General features: G+C 40.5%; 1 protein-coding gene across 6 annotated transcripts in view; it reads right to left on the bottom strand.

Annotated features, from left to right (window-relative positions):
- NAV2 (neuron navigator 2) overlaps positions 1-19,506 on the bottom strand; it is a 689,797-nt gene that overhangs the window by 303,088 nt on the left and 367,203 nt on the right. The window lies entirely within an intron of this gene.

Raw genomic sequence — 19,506 nt, 5'->3', positions numbered from 1 at the left:
CCCCGCAGACCGTACACTCTCATCTCTGCCCCTTCTCCAGGCCAGAATCCTCTTTTACACTAAGCCCCCCTCCTCGACCCTGCACCCCAATCCCCTGCCCAAAGTCACAATCCCTTCCTTCACCCAAACTCCCTCAGACCCCTCACCCTCTCCTGTATCCAAAGCTCCCTTCTGCACATAACCTCTGTCCCAGACCCGCTCCATAAAGGACGGCACTTGACCACTCACCAAAATCTTGGAGTGGCCCCCCCCATGAAAAATTATTGTCCACCCCGTCATACTGCAAGGTTTTCATATACCTTCCGATGCATCTTGATGAGCCAATGCCAGAGACAGATTATTGTATATGGAACTTGAATCTGATCCAATATAGCAATTCCTGTGAAATTGTTGCAAGGATGCCCCCACTGCCATCTGAACTGGGTAGCTGACTTTGCCCCCCAAAATGGAAAAGGGTGTGTTACTTCTACCCAAATATGGAGGCTCCCGAAGAGTCCACAGAACATTAAAGCTGTTCTGCAAAACAAAAATCCTTCATCCCTGCACTAAGGGTAGCCCTCTGTAAATGCACACCTGCCTCCTTGGCATCATGGCTCTTTCACTCTCAGCAGCCCCCGGGAGCTCTGCAACGGCTATAAAGAAAAGGTAAGAGCATGGAAATGCCTTACATGCATCTGGAGAGTGAACAGATACCTCCTAGGCTCAGCCTCTGAGCCACCCAGTTCCCTCCCTCTTTCTCAATACAGACCTTGCTCATGTAATAGGGATTCTGCAGGATTGGGGTGGAAGAAACACTGTCACAAGGACAGCAGAGACCCTTTTTCAGAATGTATAATGGGGGTAGGGATGTTAGATATCACGTTTTTTAGTAATCATGTAGCCTTAAAAATTGTTAATGGTTACATGGTTACTAAAATACTCCCAAAGGGCAAGGTTGGCAGCCAGTGTGCTCCTGGCTCTGAGCATAATCTGAACTCCTGTAAGTGCCTGCTTTTAAGACGGCACCTCCAGAGCACCAGCACTTGCTGCCTTTGTGGGAGGCAGGAGGGGGGGAGTGTCAGGCTGCTCCGTGAAACCAGGACACATGGAGAGCCTGCTTAAAAACCGGCTCCCCATACATACTGCCTCCCACCTCCCCCACTCATGAGAGGCAGCAGCACGGGGAGAGGGGCAGGCAGCTCCGTGGGAGCGGATACGCATGAGGAGCTGGCTTAAAATCTGGCTTCTTGCGTGTAACAACTCCCGCCTGTCCCCTTATCCCCCACATTGCTGCCTCTCTATCAGAAGCAGCAGTGTGGGGGAGGAGGGGCAGGTGGCGCCATGTGATCTGGTGCTCACGGTGAGCCAGATTTTAAGACACTCCCCGCGATGCAGCCACCGGCATGGGTGGGGGACAACGACAGGTGACTCCACAGGAGCCTGCAGCAGGAGTGGGAGAGGGGGAGTGTGTATAGTTGTTTGGATTAAGCCTAGGTTTATTGCTTAATCATAACATCTATACACTACCATCCCTAAATAGGGGTATAATCTGCTCTGTTTTCCATGTCCTATTATATACCTTGGACCATGAATCTTACTTCACATTATCAGTTACTCACTCTGAGCATAATCTGAACTCCTGTAAGTAACTTCCTAGGAAAAAGACATAATTTTTAGATAGAGAGCATACTTTCTAGAGCTCAAGAAAGGTCTGCTTTACCATTAAACAGAGTGGGACTATATTTCAATAAGAAGCAGCCCTGCCTCTTTTTCAGAACACAATTTACACCCACGGAACTTGAGTTTCTGTGTACGCACCTGCAAAACTCAACTACAGGCCCAAACTGCACTATTTGCCAGGTGGCCAAAAACGTAAATGTTGCAATCCATGCTCACAATTAAACTGCAAATATAAAAATGGGAGCACAAATTTTATCCAGCTAGGTGAGAATGCTTAGTTGAAAGCCATCTTCTGACATTACCGCTTTCCACAGATTTTGCATGCAACTGGCAACAGGAGACTGCTGTTGCCCAACTATTTTCAGAATCAATAAAGGAACATTTACAAAATAATTTTGTATGGGTATGCACATTTTTGCTAGGAAAAGAATCACTTCTCAACTAACTGACCATGTCTTCTCTTCAGTGCCTATGCATCCACATTCCTCTGTCTTTACATGCATTATTTATCTCTGTACTATATTATTTTACTCCCAAAACATTTGATTGATGTGTATGAAAACCCATGCCAAAAAGGGCCTAATCATTTTCTATCCCTTAAACACAAAAAATTTACCTAGTTCTTTTTTTTTGGGGGGGGGGGGGAGAGGGGGAGAAGGGAGGGCAGACAGACTTAATAGCTACACTTCAAGAAAGAGATGCACAGATGTACACAGACAAATTATTTCAACAAGTTATTCTTGAACATTAGAAGTAAAATTAAATCCTTTCTTGAGGATAAAGGATGTTTTCCCCTTCACTTTGTGAGAACATGGACCAAAGCACTTGCAACACAGGCAAATCTTCCCAGCCAGCTTTCTAAGTGAACATGCTGTTGAAACATACAACAGTTAAAAGCAGAAGGGGGTCACAGCTTATTGGAGAGTTTGAAAATAAGATGTATGGTTTTAAGGAGGGCCAAGAGCAGAAACAATAACTTGCTGACAAGCCCATGAATGAATGAATGAATGAATGAATGAATTACATGGCTAGAAAGAAGCTTGGATGTGAAGCCAAACGAGTTAAAAAAATATGTGAGAGCATCATAGCAGATCTCACAGTCAGTGCCTTTAGTTCATTCACTTAACAGATTTTAATTTATCCCCTTCTAGTGATGTAAAATCCCATTTAATTGGCTAACCAGTTAAACACCGTTAAGAGTAAGGCTTACCGATTAACCCTTCACATCCCTAGTCCTTTCCATACTACTGATATAGGAAAACACTAAAATGCATGGAGGGTGGGTATCCTAGGGGGAAGGCACTGCCTTCCCAACTGTCTCATCTGACCCCACCCATGTCCAGCCCCATGCCATGTCTGCTGGGGAAGGTGGGGCCATGCTGCCTGCCAGCTCTCCAGAGCTCCAGAGCTGGGGACGTGTTGCCCGCTGGCTCTCCGGAGTGCCACCTGTTGGCTCTTCAAAGCTCTAGGGCTGGGGTTGTGGCTGAGCTCTTGGGAGCGTGCTATCCTGGGGCAGGGAGGGAACAAGGGCCAGCAGCCACATTGCAGGGGTGGGGAAAGGAGGCTGGGCAAGGTCCAGCAGGCCACAGTGTGTGTGGTGGGGAGCATGGGCAGGGCTGGGGGGCTTGCCTTGCCAAGCCATGGAGTCATACAGCGCCCATACCAAAACGTCCTTCTGTCAGCATATTAGCTGCTGGCAAGCTCTCATATCTGGAGATTTTGTATTTTGCTTCCGGGAAGCACAAAAGGTCCAGCCCAGGGAAAACAAGGGGGCAAAAAAAAGCAGCTTTAAGACATCTTTGCTCTTAGGATTCGGAGCTGTCCTAAGGGCTGAATCAACCCACAATGTAACTAGTACAGCTGGTCACAGACGCTCTCATTCAGCACAACCTCTGTGTCTTGGAGTGACTTACAACCTCTCCTCCCACTCCCAGCTTGCCCCCTTTGCTGGGGTGGGAGGAGAAGGAGAGGAGAAGCACAATACATACCAAGGGGATCCAGCTGGCAGCAAGTTGTAGCCCCGTCTATGTGCCATGGCAGTGAACAGGAGCCAGGAAGAGGCCAGAATATGTCCAGAGGATGGATGGGTAGGGATTTAAGTGGCAGATTTTCAGCATGATGATATGTGTAACTACAAAATGTATGTGACATAGCCAGCTATGGCATGCTGAATGGAGGGGGAGGAAGTTCTCAGTTTGCCTGTCAGAAATGTTATTCAGACAATGTGACGCTACCAATGACGCAGTACAAATTCTATACCATCCCCATTACCTTTTTAATGAGCAAAAATGAATCAGTCTACTATCTCACAGAAAAATACATTTTGCAGTTAGACACATTTCTTTAACAAACTGGTTTGAATTCAAACCAACAGTTGGGCAGACAAGTTCTTATCCATAGGACACTGACAGAACAAATAAATACCTGCTATACCTGTCAACCCTATCAAAAAGTATGACTTGAGAACTACCTTTCATCCTCCCACCTCTCAGTCAGGTTCTCCTGACAAAGTGAAAGAGTTACAATTTGAACTCAAGTTGGTAAAATCCTTGGATGACCCCTTGCCCCCCCAATGGCATCCCTTGGAGAGCACTGATCTCAAAGGCACCTTTCACATACAGCTCTTAAGATAAAAGGGAAAGAAGGCAGAGGACACATGCTTACAACTGATTTATCTAAAAATAATGCATAAGAGGGTTTCCCAGAAGCTTTTTTATAACTTTGATTTTGCACATGATGACACAGCAAAACATTAGCTCCTTCCACTCACTGCATTCCTACAGAGACATTGTTTACACCTCTAATGGGCATCTAAACATCCTTATTAATATGCTAAACTATACTTTTGTTATTCACTTGTGGGTCTTCAGTGACATGAAGTATGTATGACTCCAGCATACAAAACACCCTAATGAGATATAATTCTAGCTTCCATTGCTCTTTGAATAAAACTGTAGGGAAAACAGGAGGAAACAGATGTTGGAGACATTATGAATGAATTCAGCATATGCAATCATTGCCTGTATAGCATTTACTACAAGAAAAGCTCAGGGAAATCCGTTAACTAATAATCCATTGTTTGGCTAAGAAAAAATATGTATGATAGCTGCTTGTTCTTTGGCCACTGCATATAATTCTACAATACTAAATTTGTCATAGTGACTTTTGCTTTTTATCACATCACTATGTCATTTATGATTACTGCTTAACAAATAGAACATTTTGTTATTGCTCTTTTTTAATATCCTTTATGTATATTTTATGGCTGGTTCACTATTTTTGGAATTAAAAGGGGGTTAGGGTCAAAAAATCATATATTTTTCTAAACAGAGGCGGCATTATAGGGAGCAGAATATTCTCAAGATTATCCAAAAATCCACTGCAGAAAATGTTGTGGCTTTTTCAATTTTTATTAAATATATTGATCAAAATGTATATCAAAATGACTGAAAACAATGACAATTTTTTTCACTTGAACCAGGATGATAAGTGAGAGATATCAATAACCATTTAGATAACTTTTTGATTAAAATCTCCTTGTCCAAAAAAATCCCGTTTTGCAAAAATGCCTCTGATTTGAACAATGTGAAATGAAATCCAGTTCAAAATTTGTATTCATTTGTACAAAAATCTGGAATGTGCCCTTCAAAGATGCTGTGTTCAGTTTGCTATCTGATTGTAAACTAAGAAAACAAATCCAGTTCTGATTTTAGAATGAAACTCCATTAGTTAGCTATGGGCTTGTCTATACAACCACGTACATCAATGAAACTTACATTACCCAAGAGTGTGAAAAAGCCACACTCTCCTCTCCTCCTCCTCCCCCCCCCCCCCGCACGTTACACAAGTTACAATGACTTTGGTGCTGTCCACACCATCACTAAATCAGGCTTTGTTTACACTACAAAGCTTTGTTGCCAAAAAACTGGGTTTTTGCATATACTTGGGAAAACAACTTTTGTTGGGAAGAACACCGAGGTTCAATGACAAAAATCTTACACCCCATGACTTTTTTCTTTTCCTCTACCTTTATTGTTGACAAAGAGCTAGTGTAGACACTGCTGTTTGTTTTGTTGACAGGACAGTCTTCTGCCAGTATCCCACAATGCCTGCCTGCCCTGGAATCTCTGCTCAGTGTTTTTATCTCAATTGCACTGCAGGCATGCACCCCTCTCCTTTCAAAACTCTGGGAAGTATCTGACACCTGAGTGAGGTGCTCTTTTGGGGAGCAAACAAAGAGCAGATCATTGGAATGCCCTTGCTCTGTCCTGCACTGCAAACACAGTGGCAGACAGACTCAGTGATCAGCTTTGCCTTCCTACGATATTGCCCTGTGGGATACATATCCTCAGGGCATTGCTCTCACTGCTGCTGCTGCTGACCTGGCGTGGACATGATCTGTTGAAAGAGTGAGCAAGCATGAACACTCTCTGGCAATTTTTGCTTTGTCAACTTTTGGGTGTCAACATAAGTTTTGTCAACAAAACTTGTTAGTGCAGACCAGGGGTGGGGAACCTAAGACCAGAGGACTGAATGCGGCCACCTCCTGTTTGCCTGGATCCAGCCTCCAAGGCTCAGAGCTCCTCCCTGCTCCCAGTATTGGGAAGCCTGCGCTGGTGCTCCCTCCTACCACTGGGGAGCCTGTGCTGGTGCTCCAGCACCTGCCAACTCCATGCAGGGCTGAAGCACAGAAAATCTACTAGCCTGGGCCCCCCAAGGCTCTGGTGTGCAAGGGGAATATGGAAAGTGTCTTTCTCCTTCCAAGTCGGGGACCACATCAGTGAGGGGTTTGTTTGTTTGATTTGCTTCTTGCTTCTCTCTCGTGTGTGGACCTGAGTGATTTTTCTGTGGGTCAGCAGCCTCCCAGCCCAAAAAAGTATCCTCGCCCCTGGTGTAGACATATCTTCAGTGGTACATGCTCTCCTGACTATCCAGCTTCCAGCTCTCATTGAGCTGGAATAATTATGTCAACGGGAGAGTGCTCTCACATCAGGATTACGTGTCTTCACCAGACACACAATGGAGGCACAGCTGTGCCAATGTAGTCCCAACTAGCCCTGTGGAACTGTTCCAAGAAAACTCTTACACATGTTGATAGCCCCATCAATTTCAGAAAGGGTAAGGGACACGCAAGATTTCCTTAGTGTAATAAAAAAGGGCAGAAACAAGCCTTACGTAGATCATCCACTGTACAATGAAACTCCATGGTTAACCCTGCGTTTCTTGCTTTTTGGAGATGACAGAAGTCTACAACATTTCTGAAGCACAGGTACATGCGTAATTACAATCACTTGAACTTATAGCAAAAAAGCATTTCTACAACCGTGGCTAATAGAACAGCACAAAAGGCATAATTGATTTAATTACCTTTTGGTCTTTGCTTGAAGGTGCTAGGTCTATTAGGGCTAGATCCTTGATTCTTGTCAGGACTGGGAGAGAATGTGATCCAGGCACACTATCTGCCAGCATAAGGTAGGGCTACCATAGGGCTGCTGATAAAGTGTCTATGGTTTCTCTAACATGTTTAAGAGCCAAATTGGCTGCCCTCGGTCCCCAATATTGGCAAGGATGTAAATGTAGCATAAAGTCACCTATGCTCCCAACCCCAAACGCTAGCCCTGAATTTCCCCATTAATACACCCGCATGTTCATAAGCAGGCATCTCTTTATATTTCCAGTGACATTGTGAGCTACATCAATCAAGTTATTGCCACTGAAAGGCAAAATAAATAAGTGAAATAGTGCATATCCATTCATTATCTAGACCTGCCATATTTAACAAGTCTGACCAGTCTCAGAAAGCAGACAACTACTGTGGACCCAAGAGAGAGTTGTGGTCAGACTATTAGTAGGAAAGAGCCTTTCAATGTTCTTTTCCCTCAGCACTTCCTCCCCACAATCCCATTCCACTCTCTTCCATGCAACACCCAAGGCCATGGATAAAGACAGGGTTTGAGACAGGATCTGTCTGACCTCTAGGATTTTCCCATCAGGATTTTTCACACAGAGCATATGAACCATCTTATCTACTGAATTAAGCATGAGACACTCATTTTGTCTTTGCTATCACTAATGTAAATAAGCTTCAGTCATGATAAGGGCACCACACCCCCAACTAGCAAGATACATGTGCAATGCAATTTTTTTCCCACACTGCTTACATGTCATACAATTGAAGGAAAAGCTGAATCCTCACATTCCAAAAAATGTACCTTCCTCCTAAGCAAGCACACTTAGCCATTTAGCCAATTAAAATAAATTATCCAAGTTATTCCTTAATTATATTAATACATTTTTCTTTAAAGTTTGAGCCAAGTTCTTCTACAGCTGAAAAAAAAAATGGGAAGAAGTGTAAAACAGTGTAATGTTTTTCCCAGTGTCAGACAGTTTACACTATAACATCACACAGCTACAGAAATATTAACTTCAATACAAATTTTGACAACCATACAATCTACTCTAATAATAAAGGAGAAATGATGTTCAAGTGGCATTGAATTAAATGACTGCTGAGGAGTCCAACTTGCTATATGTAGCAAAGAATGAGATCTAGTAAAAACAGTACAAAGGATAGTTGAGTCAGGTGTTCGATTCTCAGCTCTTCCACTGTCATGTTGTGAGATCTGAAGTAAGTCACTTAAATACTCCATTCCTGGATTTTCTAACTGTTAAAATAAGTATAACAATAAACTCCCTGCCTCACTGTAAGCAATATTACAGCCTTAAATAATTTCTGTTAGCTGTAACTCACTTCCTGTGTTAAAGTGGTGGGAGTTATGGAACAGCTATGAACTACAAAGGCCTAAGGAGCGCACAGCCCTTCTGTGATAAAAGTAGTAATCTGGGCTTCATTACCCTTCCAAACCAGTTTACAGCTACAATATGAGTTCATCTTCACACACCAGTACTGCCCCAGTGGCCGGTGTGAAAGAAGGGACAAAGTCACGGTCCATTTTCCCCCTTTGGGGATTCCATACTAAGTCAGCACTAGGCTCCCGCGTAGTCCTTGTGTGACAGAGACCTGAACCTGAAAGCCTCAGAGGAGTAACCATGTTCGTCTGTAACTGAAAAAAATTAAAAAACAACGAATGGTCCTGCAGCACCTTAGAGACTAACAAAACATGTAGATAGTGTCATGAGCTTTCGTGGGCACAACTCACTTCTTCAGATGAAACCTGATCCTGAAAGGTCACTTGGGTCACTCAGAACATTGTAGAACACAGGCCCAGGTGTAACCAGTGGTTTTTTCCCTAGTCCCCCTGCTAAATCACCTTTACTATTTGCTCAGGATCAGGTTCACCACTGACCTTTATTAACATCAGTTGGACAAAAGGGTCTGAAGAAGTAAAAAAATTGCAGCAATGTGTTTGCTGAGAAAATATGAAAACGACAACTATATAGTTCTGTATTTTATGTAGCAAAAAGGAAAGGGAAACTATTATTGGGCAATCTAACTGCTATTGAAGCATGACTTGCTTCATTTTTTCTGCCATGGATGAGGAAAACAGAAGCCAGCCATTTAGTGATTGTAATGAAGTCTCTGCTTTCACTCTCAGATCAATAGGGCCAGAGGCACCAATTAAGGAGCTATCCTTGAGAATACTGACAGCATTTGTAGAGAGGACCCTTGTCGAGACACAAAGGCCTACCACCTGTTTTACCCATATTCATAATGTGGAATTCCATATACCATAAACCATAAAGTGCCGCAGTGCATAAAATGTTGCTCAGTAATTAATACCTTTCTTTCTGCCTTATGTTTTCAAAAAGACAAAACACAGTGATATCATGCTGAATCAAATATAACTTTCCAGAAATTAAAAACTATGCTTGACATTGGGACATACTGTACTGATGAAGCACAGCTAAAGAAAATAGACAAATACTCTTACTACATTTGAAACAAAGCCATGGATTTTTTTTTAACATCTACAGGGCAGTATTGTCTATGCGTTGAGTCCTGCAGAGCTATGAGCACTTGACAAAAAATAATAAACAATAGTTTTAAAAGAACTTATCCATACTCCTTAAGAATGAGCACAACTATAACATAGTCCTCCCTCCTATGCCTCCAGAATCCAACACTAAAGCAACTCCCTTTCACAGAAAACAACACATGGACCTTGTGGTACATGTAGAAACTAGTGTGGGTTGAAAACCAGAATGACTGGCTTTTTTTATTATTTTAAAATTTGACAAAATATTTATTTAAAATTTCAAATATTGATTTTTGTTTTTTACTATTTCTACATGGAGCTCTTCATACTGAGTCTCTGCCAATGCAGAGAGAGAATACTGCACATTGAAAACATCCTTTCTGCATGGCCCTATAATGTAAACCTGGGGGCTACTAAATCAAGCACATCAGTCAATTGCAATCATTGTGAAATCACTGGGAGAGATATGCAGTCAGGATCCTAACCAGGCTTTAGAACTTTAAATTCCATTTTTTTCTGGTACATTAAAATAATCAAGCTATAAACACATACAGGAGGGCCAAATTTTGCCCTGACTTCCCTCCCTCTGTTAATTACAGGGTAGCAGTGGCCATTAATCCCAGGCAGAAATGTTCTAGGCAATTCAGGAGTGATTTAGGATGCCAGAATTACAGCTGTGAAGCCCTCACTTTGAGCCTGATCAAATTCCTACTGAATAAGTGAAAATATTCCCATTGATTACAACGGAGCCAGATCAGATTATGCATAGAATATACACTTTAAGGGAATGTCTACCATGTGGAGTCATTTCGAAATACCTCCTCTTATTTTGAAACAACAATCAGAGTTTGAAATAACTTGTGCTTGTGAAGAGGAATAAGCTTATTTTGAAATAGCTATTTTGGGAGTTATTATTTTGAGTTACCAGATTTCGAAACAATCTGGTAGTGTAGACATAGCCATAGAGTCCAGGTTCCATCAATCTTCTCTGAGACTGGAACTCTAGTATTAAACAGGAAGAGATTTCCACAATGTCCTGTCCATGCTTGCTCCTTGGCTTGATAATGGCTGAAGCGGTATCTGTTGCTTTAATGGATTTACAAGCCTATCCTTTTATTTTTGGTTGTTTATTAGAGCATTATCTTTGAAAGCTTTCAGTGTTCCCTTGTTCTCCTCATTATGCGGCACTGAGTCATCAGCTTTACTCATGCTTATCTCCCCCATGATCCCTGGGATGACATCAGCAGTCTGAGAGTTGGACAGTTCCATGCACTTCAAAGACCTATTTGGCTGCCTACTCCTCCCATGCTCAAATATAGATTAGTCAGAACTGCTGATAACCTGACAGCATTGCATTGTATTCACAGTTTCCCGAGACTGTAAAACACAGATGAGATCTCTGCAGAGATGCATCATCTCCATTACAGATATCAGTCACAGTCAGCTCATATGGATTGGTCAACTTGCTAAGTTTTAAGAAGACAATGTCTTAATATAATTCATTTAATGAAAACATACTTTTTTGCTTACTCTGTTCTCTCTTATTTGTGGCCTTAAAACAGACAGATTCTGTAGCTATATCAGAAAGTATTTCAAAATAAAATGTACACAGGCAGTCATACCTAAGTAATTTCTTCATCTGGTCTAAGAAACCAGATTACAATCAGAAACTGTGAAGGATTCCATCCAGAAGTTAATTTTACTCTAACTTTGTATCAGGAGATACAAATGGGTTGTGCCCACAAAAGCTCATGATACCATCTGCATGTTTTGTTAGTCTTTAAAGTTCTACTAGGCTATTTGTTTTTTTTTTTAAGTTTTTCCTGTTACAGACTAACTCGGCTACCCCTCTGAAGCTTTTGTATCAGGACAGAGAGAGAAAGTCTAAAGCTGGAAAGTGAATAAAATAGAAATGGAAGGCTATCATGTGCACATATTGGTGCATTGAAAGATAAATGCACTAATTCCCTTTTTAACATTGCTTTTTCTTATATAAAAACAACACTCTGATGAACCATTATCAGTGTGAAATGAGGTCAATATTAATTTCAAGGAATGCTGTGAATATCCCAGCTTCCTGTGTTTTTCCACAGAGCAAACACCTGCAACCAGAACCACCTTTTATTTTACATTAAAAAAAACAAGGAAGAAGAAAATCAGAATCTTTCTGAGAGAGCACAGTTTGTGTGTCACCTTTGATGGTCTGTAAGGAACCGAGAATAAAATGGCTGCTGAAATCTGAACACACTGTGAATATTTTGAAATTCAAAGGTACAGCGCACAGAAAGAAAGGCATTATTATTCTGTGATGGTACCCTCTCCCCTTGCTTTATGAAAATTGGCTTAAGAATACATATATGCATAACTCAGATGCTTTAGACAAAAAACCTAATGTAACCTATCAATTTTAATGTTACTATAGACTAGATTTGTATATCCTATTTTGGTGCATGTATCACTTTTGTATGTAAAGTTAGAAATATGCAGTATGAGATTGTTTATAGTTTTAAATGTGCTAATGAGACTCATTATTGGTGTCTCCCTTGAAGCCTTAATAATCTGGTGATCAACATAACTTGTAAATAGCCCCGTTTATCTTGTAAACTCAAAGGTAATTAAACTAGTAAGACATGTGACCATACCACCTGGAACTGGGATTCCATTTTGACCCTGGCATTTTTCCATGGAAGGGATGATGTAGAACAAAGGATTCCCACCCTCGGAAAAAGTCTATTTAAGTGATGGGAAGCTATTAGCCCTTTGTCTTCGGTTGGCCTAGAAAACCCTGAAAGGACACAAAGTGCTGGAGATCCAAGTCAATGTAAAAGATCATCTTTGACTTGAAGATCATGCCCAAAATAAGAACAGCTCTTTAGGGTAAGAATCTACTTACAACACATTTTTTAGTGAATTAGAACTAGCTATGCATTTTCTTTTCATTTTAGTAACTTAGTAACTTATTTTCATCTGTCTGTTTTCACTTCCAACCACTTAAATCCTACTGTTTGTATTTAATAAAAATACTTTTGTTTACTATTAGGCCTAGTATAAATAACTGTTACCTGCGAGAGAATAGCCAGCATGCATATCTCTCTTTCATTGATAAAGAGGAAAAACATCCACATGAGCTTTCCTTTTGTAAAACTTTTACACAAAGATGGATATATTTCGGGTTTTGATCCCTTTTGGGGGTTGATTTCCTTGGTGCTTGCCCTAGAACTATGTTCTATCAAAGCTGAAGTGAAGTGATTCAGTGGCTGCATTGCTCTTTAGAGGGGCATTAACCTCAACTCTGTGCCTTGTTTGGAAGAGATCAGAGGATATAGCCCAGCAGGACAGAGTGGTGGGAGCCCCTGAAAGCAAGACGGTAGGTATCAATGGCATGATCAGCACACTGGAGAACAATCCCCAAGCATCTTCTGGGACTCTATAGCTGTATAGATAATACATTCCATTTTCACAGAATGATTCTGCTAGATGCTACTTTCAATCATATGTTTGCAAATGTCGTGGTGTATGATCCCTTCTTACATACAGGTTATTCTAAATTCCAACCACCTGCCTTGGCACAGAAAATCCATGCACAACTTAAGTACTGCTAACCTAAAGCATTAGTTATAAACCATTGGTAAGAACCCCAGAATCAGGGTATTTAAGAAAAATACATTTTGGGTTATGTTTTTTTCCTTCTGATTTTCTATTTTAATATGTACATGTGTCATGATTTGCAATTTTTTTTCTACAACCACAACAGCTAAGAACCTACTTTTATTGTAAATTAAAGTTGGAATTCTCATTTATTCACGTTACTCCAAAATCTGGGGCTTTAAGAAAACAACCAAATATTGTAAAACTCATGATAAAATTGAGAGTTGGCAACACTGCAACTTTTGGAGAGCCACGAAAAGTCAAGCATCAATCCAACACCTTTAACAGAATCAACGCAAGAACTATATTGACATTAAATGAAAGGGTTGCTTTGAGGATAATAAAAACAAGTTCAAAATGGCTTACAAAGGAGCTCCCATTCCATCAATAACAAACTATTCATAAAAGCTCCTCCAACCTTGGCTCTTCATTTCAGGTTCTGGCCTCTCCTTCCCTTTGGACAGTGGCCAGTTTTTGCATGCAATGCAGTCTAAGCCTCCATTAGTTGCATACACATACTGTTCTCCCTGGCACTATCTCCCAGCCCAAGAATTCAGGCTCCAGCCTGTCCTATTCCTGTATTCATAGCACATGTCTTGACTATACTGTCTCTTGCAGAGCAGCTTAATCCTCTGAACTGTCATTCATGTTAAAATTCGACACTTTCCAACAAGGACTTAACAAACATTTGAACTATCTCACCCATTACCAAGACAGTTTCCCCAATTATCACCTCTAATACCATTAACTCACAAACATCCCACTCTCCCTACCTCTAATATCATCAATTCACAGACACTTACCTTCCTTCCTTCCTCCCCCCTCCCCACATCCCCCTCCTGTTCTGCAATGTGATTTGTCCTTTTCATATTTGTTCATTTTTTTAAATTGTATCCTTTGGTATATATGGTTGTGACTACTTTCTTCCACTATTTGATCTGAGGAAGTGGGTCTGGCCCACGAAAGCTCATCATCTAATAAACCATCTTGTTAGTCTTTAAAGTGCTACATTGTCCTGCATTTTCCTATCTTCCAATACAAGGAAAGCTGAAAGTAGGTATGGAACTTCCTGCCTCATCTCTAGCCAACCAAGGCTCTGGTGAGGCAGAGAGGCTAGCTTCTTCTCTTATTCAGCACTTAATCATAGAATACTAAAACTGGAAGGGACCTCGAGAGGTCAGACTCCAGCCCCTGCACTCACGGCAGGACCAAGCACCATCTAGAATATCCCAGACAGATGTTTGTGTAACGTCTCCTTAAAAATCTCCAATGATGGAAATTACACAACTTGCATAGGCAATTTATTCCAGTATTTAACCCCCTTGAGAGTTAGGAAGTTTTTCCTTGTTGCAGTTTAAGCCCATTGGTTCTTGTCCTAATCATTTAGTATTCTAAGATTGGGACCTACTTTCACAATGTTGCTAATGTCAGGTAGAAAACTACACTTGTTTCCGTTATGTGGAACACTTTGTATTTCTCAGATGAACCCAAATACAAGGGTTATCAGTGCTCACTACTGACAAACTTAGATTTACAGAGTACCTTCTATGATGATTTGAGGAATATGTACATGGACTCCAGCAGCTGATTACTTCCAAGAAGTGGAGAGGAGAGGAGCTCAACAAAATCTGTGCCACCTTCTAATTAGGAAGCAAAAGACAGGATTATGCAGCACTTTAAAGACTAACAAGATGGTTTATTAGGTGATGAGTTTTCGTGGGCCAGACCCACTTCCTCAGACGTGGGGAAGTGGGTCTGGCCCACGAAAGCTCATCACCTAATAAACCATCTTGTTAGTCTTTAAAGTGCTGCATAGTCCTGTCTTTTGTTTCAACTAGACCAGATTAACACGACTGCATCTCTATCACCTAAGTATGACATGGAATTTCTTACATATAATGAAAATACAAGCCCTGGATAAGTTAAAACAAACTGAACATTAACTTTCAACATCAAGAAAGAAAAATATTCCAGACAGCTTGGAACAGAAATTTAAAGTACATCAAAAAATACCACGGTAAGAGAAATAGCCCGAGGAGGTCTCTCCTTGCAAAAGAGAGATTGCTAGATGATGCATACACCTTATAAAACAACTAAAAAAAATGCATGTAATAAAACTGAGCAAACTCAATGATACAAAATTAAGATGAATAGCGATAAAAATGTATGCCTCACGGCATGTGCAACAGAGAAGATGGGGAGCCTAGGACCTTGTTTTTCACAAATGCTGCAGGCATAGTGAGTGAGGTTTGTTTCAAATGGTTTGGAGGAGATTGGCTGATGCGTGATACAGGAAGAACGTCCCAGATTAGTCTGAAACTATTACAGGTTCATGTTTTTATTCCTGTCAATAAGTCTAATCACAAAACACAGCTAACCCAATTCAGCCTATTTCCAATCAGTGTTTTCATGTTTTGCTAAATATGATTATTTTCCCCCCATTTCCTCCTTACTATTCTGCTCATTGCTGACTGCTTTATTTTCCCCTTTACTTTTTTTCCTTTCATCTATTTTGTCTTATGAGCTCTGACAGTCTCACTCTCGTCATTGCATTTTGCATAGCCAAAAAGAGGTTGGTACCTGTTACATATTTTTCCCCAGTACCCTAAATTATTTTCTTCAGGTGTAGCTCAGTTTGGAGCATTGTTTTCCACCACAGCCTGCATTGCATCTGAACTCTAAACAAAATGGAACTAAATTTATTCACTTTGGTGTTCATGCATAGAATCTCCTTCCTTGCTGCCTCCCACATCTTTCTTTCTCATTCCATGCCCTTTGCTTTCAAATGTTGTCTCTAATCTTGCCCTGTGAACACACTGCTGTGCCCACAACCCCACCAAATAAAACAGTGCAAAAGCTGAAGGCTTAGGAAGAGTTGCAGTAGATTAATTTAGCCAAAAATAATCTTTGACTGTTCCCTCTTTGAGATGAGGTCTATGTGAAGAGTGGAAGTGGATCAGCTAGGGCTGCCAGATGATTTAACCAAAAATACAGAACATCCCTCTCCCCCAAAGAAAACCACCAGGGAAAAAATTCTGTTGAGTCAAAAAAAAAAAAAAAAGCGGGGAGACCCATGTTGTGTTTTTTTAATTTAAATGTATATCTATATTATACACACACACACACACACACACACACACACAATTTTAAAAAGCATAGCCCCTTTAAGAAATGCTTTTCAGGCTTTTGGGCCGTAACAGGCTGTCAGCAGCTGTCTGCCATCTTGTCTTCCTGCTCTGGGCCAGACAGCTCCCCTGCGGAATGAGGTAAGCACCTGGTATTTTCACCTCCTGGCAGGGAAAAAAGTCAGAAAATACCGGACATTTTAGGTGTCCGGTATTTTCTGATTTTTTTTTTTTTTTTACCGGACAGGGGACAAAACTATCAGACTGTCTGGGTCAATACCAGACACGTGGCAACCCTACGATCAGCTTCCAGCAAACAGAAAAAATGAGGGTGACCAAGTTCATTTTCAAAGTGTGTTGGGATTCGAGCACAAAAAAAGTGTTATATAAATCCACATTCTGTTTTTTGGCGAAGGTTGTGCATATCTGCATCCCAATATAATGTTATTGCTCTAACGTGGTGAGTGAATGATTAGCTGCTGTAGTAGGGAGCCCCAGAATGCCTATTATTAGAACAGAGCTCTGAATCATTATAGTTGAGATTGAGTCAATGTTTCCAATCTTTTAAAGATTATAACTAGGATGAAAAGAAATATATTCTTGGCAGAAATTCCATTTGACCAGATTCTCTGCTTGGTTTGTTTGTTGGAGGGAGTTTAAATATATAAATCCCTCCAACAAACAAACCACATAGAGAATCTAGTCAAACAGAACAGAATCTCATATATATATAGCTTTATGTCCCTATCTATAGATATAGATATTCAAGAGAGGCAGATTAATTTTTTTATCTGCCTTTTAGTCCATACAGGGCTTGCATGCTTTCTGCACCAGTTTTTACAGTTCAAGGAAAACAAGGTCTATGAACAAACAACTGATTGCATGTTTTCCCTTCCTGATGCCATAAGAGTCAATGAGAGTTTGACCACTGAAAGTAATGAACTTTAGATCTCATCTAAAGAAGTTTACTTGCATTAGCTAGTTGTAAACAAAGGGTTAGATTGTGGCTCTAAGCCACAGCCCACAATGGATCTAGACTAAAGTTTGTGGTCCTATTGTAATTTGAGTTAATTAACTGCCATTTTACTTGAGCTACCCAATGCATATGTAAATGCTAATCTAGACATACCACAAATGTTTCCTCCAAAACAGAAACATTTGTGGTTTGCTCTGGGCCTCAGCCTCCCACATAATTTACTCTTCTTTGTCCTTTCTGCTCTCATTTGCTAAGTCACATTAAGTGATGCTAAAATACACTTGAAACCTTTCCTTAACATTAGATTTTGTGATATGCAGTTGCAGTGGTTGCTGTAATGGTTGCTGCAATGATGTTTTGTGATTGCCAACTGGAGAAGAAGGGGGTGTCACCATCATGAATGGGAAGGATGATAGTCTATGTGATTATTTCCTGGACACTTCTGCAATTTGCAGGCTATTAAGTTATACTCAATATTTGGTAATCAGTTGAAAATCCCCTGATCAGCATTATTAATAGTTTGAGAAACTATTTATAGTTTGAGCATTATTAATAGTTTGAGGCAGACAGAAACTCAGGCTTAAACTTGCATGTTAATTATTAACAGGAGTCTACTCACTGGTTCATTTCAAGGACACCTCAGTGAATGATGCTTAGGTGAATACAAAATTAAACCAAACCCCAAAACACCAAGCTGATTCTCAGGTAGATAGTGCTAGTAATATGTTTATTCCTAATTGTGCCCTTCATATTTCTTAGGTAAGTATTGCTAATACTTTCTTTGCCTAATTAGCTATTTACCCAAAATATCATAAATGTGTTTGATTCCCCCAGCACTTACCTTAAGATAAACATCAAAAATAACAGTTGACAAAGAAATATTTTTAAAATATATTGAATCAGACTCTCCCTTGCTTTGCATTTCCTACAAAGAAAGGACAAATGTATATGCCATTTGGACTGGTTGAATATTTTTACACCCATTTTGCATAGCTAACGACTCCAAGAGGTGCAAGGCAGCAGAGAAATGGATCCCTTATGGTTGTACAAAATTAAGGCTTTATAAAAACTTGCCATTCATTGTTATGTGCACACACACTGATGCCACACTGATGAGCATGATCTAAGAATCAGATAAGAACAGAACAGGTATTGCAGCAGTTATATAGATGATATAGAGGCAGTGTGTCAAACCATGTTTTATAGTGGTAGAAATATAGTGGTAGAAAACCATGTTTTGAGTGTCCTGTGCCTTGTACTGCTCTGTAAGGGTATGTCTACGCTCCAGAGGGTTTTTTTTTCCAGAAAAAAAGTCAATTGCATCGACACAGCAATCACATTCTTTTGAAAGAAAATTGAAAGGACAGAAGGTTTTTTCTAACATTGGTAAAACTTTCGATGAGGAAGAAGACTTTTTCCGAAAGGGCTCTTTCAGAAAAAGGTGTGTGTGGATGGGGAAGAGGGAGCTCTTTTGCAAGAAAAGAAAAGAGAAAAAAGCACAGGTGTCCTGGTGGCCATTCCGCCCATAATAATCACAGCTTACATGCGAGATAGTGTCCACTCACTGTGGACACTATCTTTCGAAAAAGCAGATTGCTTTTTCAATGTGCTTTCGCAGTGTGGATGCTCTCTTTCGGAAGAAGCTTTTTCAGAAGATCACTTCTGGAAAAGCTTCTTCCGAAAGAAGCCTGCAGTCTAGACAAAGCCTAACTGTGGTACTAATTTTATATTTTTGTATGTCAAAAGTTAGATAAATAAGAAAACCTCAAAATTTGATCTAAAACTCATCTCCTCATGTGAAAACAGCCAGAAGAGACAAACCTCTGAAAGTGTATACAAGACAAATTTGTCTATGCAAAACATGCTCCCATTTCGGTCAGTCATGGGTTTAGAAAAGCAACAAAGGGAAAGCCCAAGATGACCAATGGTTTTTACTGATCTTCAAAACAGATGTATGTCTGACTGCTGGACTGAAGCAATACACTGAATTTTTAAAAAAAAAATTCCAGCTGCCTTATCTTTTGTCTTTACGAAAGAGTAAACAGAAATGCATGAAATGACTGTGGAAACCACAAGATAAACTGATGCTTGTTACTTCTCAAGGTGCCTGGTTTTTCTGCTTGAAGTGAAAGGGTATGCAATGAGCCTAATAAGAAAACAA

This window comes from Pelodiscus sinensis, chromosome 5, assembly GCF_052426305.1.
Source record: "Pelodiscus sinensis isolate ZL-2025 chromosome 5, ASM5242630v1, whole genome shotgun sequence".
Classification (NCBI taxonomy): domain Eukaryota; kingdom Metazoa; phylum Chordata; order Testudines; family Trionychidae; genus Pelodiscus; species Pelodiscus sinensis.
Note: the sequence above shows the minus strand (reverse complement) of the source record. Positions and strands in the feature narration are given on the sequence as shown.